The 6,000-nt window shown below is 39.2% G+C and overlaps 1 protein-coding gene across 3 annotated transcripts in view; it reads left to right on the top strand.

Annotated features, from left to right (window-relative positions):
• The window catches only part of Aff2 (AF4/FMR2 family, member 2), a 474,899-nt gene that overhangs the window by 356,327 nt on the left and 112,572 nt on the right, over nucleotides 1-6,000 (top strand). The window lies entirely within an intron of this gene.

Here is a 6,000-nt window from a genome sequence, read left to right as displayed (position 1 = left end):
GTGTGTGTGTGTGTGTGTGTGTGTGTGTGTGTGTGTGTGTGTGTGTGTGTGTGTGTTTGAGGGGTTCCCTGTACATGGAAAAGAGTAGCCTGGACATTTTTCTAGTGCTGTATCTAAGATTGGGAAAGTTAGACAATCGACAATCAGAAGAGGATTAAAGGAAAATTACCTCTCAGCTCAAGGGAACCCCAATTTAAATTGGATTTGTGATCTAACATTTGCATTAGTGTAGAAGCTGCACACTAGTGCTGGGCTGTGAAGGGAATCCCACTACCTAATCCCAGGTGTCACCGTCCAGAAAATCGATTAGCCTGTGGAAGACCAGGCCTGGCATAAACTCAGCAGAGGAGAAAGTACTGAAGCCTGAGTGGGCACACATCACAGTGGCAAGAAGCCTTTCCCTTTGTTGAAATAGCACCAGAAGACTTTTACCTGGGCATAGTGAATTCCCATATAAAACTATCAGTTGGGTTCCACATCTGTATCCTCACCTCCACTTCTTCTTTAACTGCTAATGATCAAGTCTTCTTCCATCAGCCTTAGTGTTCAATTAGAGCAACACACCTACACTGTCAGACCGTAAGAAACAGGTGCCTGCCTTTGGGCTTTTATTTAGGTAGGGGTAGGAATGTCCTACTGTTTAGAAGGAGCTCCTGGGGCTGGGAAGGTGGCTCAGTGGAAGAGCACTTGCCTTGCGTGCATGAGGCCCTGGGTTCGATTCTTCAGTACCACATAAGCAAAAAGAAAAAAGCTGGAAGTGGTGCTCTGGCTCAAGTGTTAGAGCGCTAGCCTTGAGCTGAAGAGCTGAGGGACAGCGCCCAGGCCCAGAGTTCAGGCCCACGACCGGACCTCCCCCCCCAAAAAAATAGAAGGAGCTCCTACTCAGTTTCCTTTTCTTACTAGCTCTGGCTCTGGAAATTCTGAAGTCTGAGGGGCAGAGAATTTTTCCCCTTTTGTTGCTGTTTTTTATTTCTCTGCATTTTGTCTTACATGTGAGTTTCTCTGTTTGGGGGAGGGCAAGAGGAAACACAGACATGGTGGGACAGAGGGTGAACAAATACAGCAGTGATACTCACTAGATATGATGCTGAAAATGAACTTTAAAACTTGTGGGGGAGGAGGTTCGTGAGGGGAAAAATTGGAAGAAAACCAGGGAAGAGGTGACACTGTTCAAAAAGAAATGTACTCAGTAACTGGCCTATGTGACTGTAACCCCTCTGTGCATCACCTTTACAATAACAATACATTTTTTAAAAAATGTGGCTCAGTACCCACCCTATCCAGACAGTTGTTCCTTTAATAGAAGGCTTTGTCTCTCCTAGAAAAGACAAAGCCATTTTCCCTTGGTGAGGCTTCTGCTGACTGTATCAATTTCAGTTTCAATATACAAAAAAAAATGAAGAGAGAAAAGGATTAAGTGAGAAAAATAGCTTTCTTTTTCTCTTTTCCTCTGTACATGTGAGTAAGAATGTGTCGGAGGCCACCTGACAATCTCTGTCACGCCAGAAGTAAGCGGAGTGATTAGGGACACAGGCTTTGCTGTCTTTGCCATCAGGAAAATGCTATCCTTGTTCACCTCCCCCATCCGAGGCAGCCATGAATCTATATCTTTTGTGAGATGCAAGTACCATAAAACTCACCATTTTAAAGTGTAAAATACAGTACTTATTAATTCACAGTTGTATAATCATTACCACTAATTCCCAAATATTTTCACCACCCCAAAAACAATCCCTCTAACATGAATAGCTTCTCCCCATTTCCTGGGCCCTCAATTTCCCGTAAGCAGGTATATTTCTGTCTGTCCTTTTAGCATATATAAATTATATATAATATATAAAATATCTAATACATAAACAATATATTTTATAGATATTAGAATTAAATGATTCTACTCAGTATTATGGTATGTTTTAGTGACTGGCTTCTTTTACTTGCCTCTGTGTGTGTGTGTGTGTGTGTGTGTGTGTGTATGTGTATGTGCATATGTGTGTGTGCTTTAGTCCTAAGGCTTGGACTCAGGGTCTGGGTGCTCAAAGCTAGTGCTCTACCACTTCAGCCACAGCTTTACTTCTGGCTTTTTCGTGATTAATTGGAGATAAAAATCTCATGGACTCCCATGCTTTCCCTTATTTGCAATATCTAGTATATGTCTGAGTCAAGCAGAAAAGGTCAGATAAGGTGATGTTAGGGAAATGAACCCTAAAATATGTATTCAAATGTTTCTTTTCTTTCATGCGATTGTTTCCAATGCATTTATAAGATAATTTCTTTGTTGCTTTGTATGCCCCTCCCCCACAGTATAATCCCTGCTTTCACTATATTTGATGTCGGTATAATATGTGGAGGGGAAGGGGAAAAACAAGTTGTTTAAATAAGGATACAGGTGGACCCGTTGCAACAATGAGAAGTACAAGTCGTTATGTCGAAAATGAACTTTACAACTTTGGTGGGGGGGTGGCAGGGAGGATTGAGTGGGGGGTGGGGGGAGTCTGGGAAGGGATGGGAAGGGGAAACAAAAGAGGAGGCTACAATGCTTGATAAGAAATGTACTCATTATCTTGCTCATGTAATTGTAACCCCTCTGTACAGTATTTTCACAATAAAAAATAAATAAAAATTAAAAAAAAAATCTCATGGACTTTCCTGCCCATGCTAGCTTTGAAGCATCATCCTCAATATGTCGGACATCTGAGTAGCTAGGACTACAGGTATGAGCCTGTAGTTAACTTAGCATGTTTCTCTAAGGACTTTGTTTTAGCAAAGAAGTTTCAGTATTATATATATGTGTGTGCATATATATGCATATATACATATATATGCACATACATATGTATAAATATATAGTTCCCCATATATAATATATGTATACATACACACACACACACATATATATATATATATATATATAGTTCCCAATCAAAATCACCCTTTCCATTCTCTCCCTTATACCCACTTCCCGTTCTTAAAACAATTTCAACAGGCTCATTGTTCTATTTGTATACATTCATATAAAGCATCTCAACTATATTCACCTTCATGCACTTTGAATATCCTGCCAACTTCCCACTGATAAACTCAGCAATACCTGTTTCACTTGCCTGTCATTCAGTTTTTTAGCATATATTAATTGCTCAAAGGGGTAAATAATACTTTTGGAGTTCATTCCTGTTGTAGCATGTATGCCTACTTCACTCTCTTTCCTACCTGAATAACTTTCCAGTGTATGGATAGACAACATGATGCTTACCGCTCATAAACAACATGATGGACTTTTCTGTTGCTTTGCACTTTCTTTAATCCCTCATGTCAAAGGATGCTGACCATCTTCCCATCTGTTTACATGCTATTTACCTTTTGGTCCTAGTTCAATATGTTATAAAAGACTGAGTGGCTTAAACAATAAATATCTGTATCAAACTATTCTGGAGGTAAGGAGTTCAAAATAAGAAATTCAGTAAAGCCAGGTGCTGGTGGCTCACACCTGTAATCCTAGCTACTCAGGAGGCTGAGATCTGAGGATCGAGGTTCAAAGCCAGCCCGGGCAGGAGAGACCGTGAGACTCCTATCTCCAATAAACCACCAGAAAACCGGAAGTGGTGCTGTAGCTCAAGTGGTAGAGCGCTCGCCTTGAGCTGAAGAGCTGAGGGACAACACCCAGGCTCAGAGTTCAAGCCCCACGACCGACAAAAAAAAAAAAAAAGAAATTCAGTAAAGTTGGGTTCTGATGAGGGCCCTCTTTCTAGTTTCCTCATATGACAGAGAGCAAAAGGAAATGAGCTGTGTAGCATCTCTTCTTATAAAGGTACTATCTAATCTCATCATGAGGGGACCTTACAATCTAATCACAGTTCAAATGCCCATCAAGATTTCAATGTATGAGTGAGTATTGGAGGGCATGGATACCATAACTACGTAATGATATGTTCTGTGAAAAAATGTGCACACACCTTTGTCCAGTTCTTTAATTGAATTCTAGATCATTTTATTGTTGTTTTTCAAGAGTTATTGCTATTTCCATTTGCTAGACCCTTATCAGATATATGACTTGCAGGTATTTTCTCCTATTTGTGACTTGTCTTCTTTAATTTTTTTTCAGCCTGAATTTCTTCCCTTGAAAATAGAGCATGCAGGTAGAATTTTCCATATTCCTTCAGAAGAGTCAATGAGAGGGCCCATCAGAGCACTTAAAGATGTGAATGTTTGGCATCTGTGATGCTTACCTTAACAAGTCAATGCTATTATTAGCTAGTGTTGGCTGATTTCGATTTGCTGTGAGACAGAAGCAAGATGTAAACTTCTAAGTCATAAATATACATCTGACAGGTATGATGTGAGAAGTTCAAAGTGCTTTGATTTTGTTAACATGTTATTCTGAGAATGCCTGGAGTGATGATGTTTCTCTGAGTAGATTTTATGCATCTAGATATTTGGTGATAACAATTGGCCAGTATTGGGATTTTTACTCAATATAATCTATATTTATAGTTCTCTACATTTTCTCTAGACATACCAAGAATGTGCATCTATGGATAAGTGATGAAGTAGTGTCCTGCCTGGGTAGTATTTACATTTGAAATCTCCTTATCTGAAGCTAACCCAGGAAAAAATAGGTCTCCAGTTTCACAGATGTTAAACCACGTTATGGAAAACCTATAAAGCCTACTCTTTTCCTGCTACTTTCTTCAATCTGAGATCTGAGACCTCCCCCTATAGTGATACTAGGCCCACATTTGTTATAACATCAAACATAGGAGAACTACTATTAGTTCTACTCATTGATTTACTCTATTAAATAGAGTGGACTCCTTTCAGATGTTTCAGTTGCTCATCATAACAACCTTACAGAGTACACAATTAGAAGAACCTTCATTTTAGAAATAAAAATGATGGCTCAGAGAGGTCAATTAGTTGTCCTAAACTTGCACAGCTAGTAAGTGCAGGCAAAGTTCTAACCTAGACCCTTAACCCACCTAACTGCCAACTCTTACCTTTCTTTTGCATATTGTCACTCCCTAGGAAATTGTATTCACCTGCACCCCTTGATCATTAGGCCTGGTCATGACCAGGGTCATTTCAGTGTCTCAGAACTAGAAAGACATTCCCTTCTAATCCAGTAACAAATGACAATTCACAGCAGTCTGTAAGTACGCATAAGTTATCTTGAGAATGCCCCTTATCAGAAATGACTTGTTTCAGCCTTCTTGTTAGATAATAAAATCACATGTGCTCTCTTGGGTCATAGGGTTAAGGAACCCCTGTGGTATGTTTCTGAGCCAGAGAGAATTCATGTATAGAGACTTGAAATTAAGAGAGAGCTGGCCAGAGTGACTCAGCATAGCTTGGCTTTCCAAATCAATGTGATTGTGGCATGTGCTACACTTTATAGTGTAAATAGGTTTTCTGCAAAAGCTAAATATAACATGCATCTAATTTAATATGCACAGAAGGAGCTATTAAATTATTTCAATCCCATTCTTCAAAATGATCTGAAAATTCCTCTGTATTAGAGCCAGTGCAGGACTGGCCCTGCAATCAAGTGTCTAACATACATGGTGATTTCTCTGGGGAAATGCATGCCTCATGCTGTTACTTAGAAAAATATATGCTCACACATTGTAGAGCTGCTTCTCAAACAAGGTTTATTTTGGTAAAACTAATAGCATCATATTTTCAGTCAGAAAACCAAGTTATCTCCTAATGTATAAGACCTAGTCCATTTAAAGAGTTTATGAACATCAAAATGGTGATGTATTTCCAAATGATTAATCATTAATGAAACATGGAAGTAGAAACAGGGTTGTCATGTTATATTCTATTTGTCTTTACCTTCATGTAAAGAGTTCCTTGTGGAAGCCATATGTGATGCCTTAGCACTGTTTAAACTGGAGGAATTATCAGAACAAATGGTGTCATTGGATGATATTAGTCTGTCTGTGTTCCTTCTGTCTACCCAATGAATCAACATTCATGCCGACTTTTAAAAACATTTGAGACAGT

Source organism: Dipodomys ordii, unplaced genomic scaffold (genome assembly GCF_000151885.1).
Source record: "Dipodomys ordii isolate 6190 unplaced genomic scaffold, Dord_2.0 Scaffold89, whole genome shotgun sequence".
Taxonomy (NCBI): domain Eukaryota; kingdom Metazoa; phylum Chordata; class Mammalia; order Rodentia; family Heteromyidae; genus Dipodomys; species Dipodomys ordii.
This window is presented reverse-complemented; position numbering and strand designations above follow the sequence as displayed.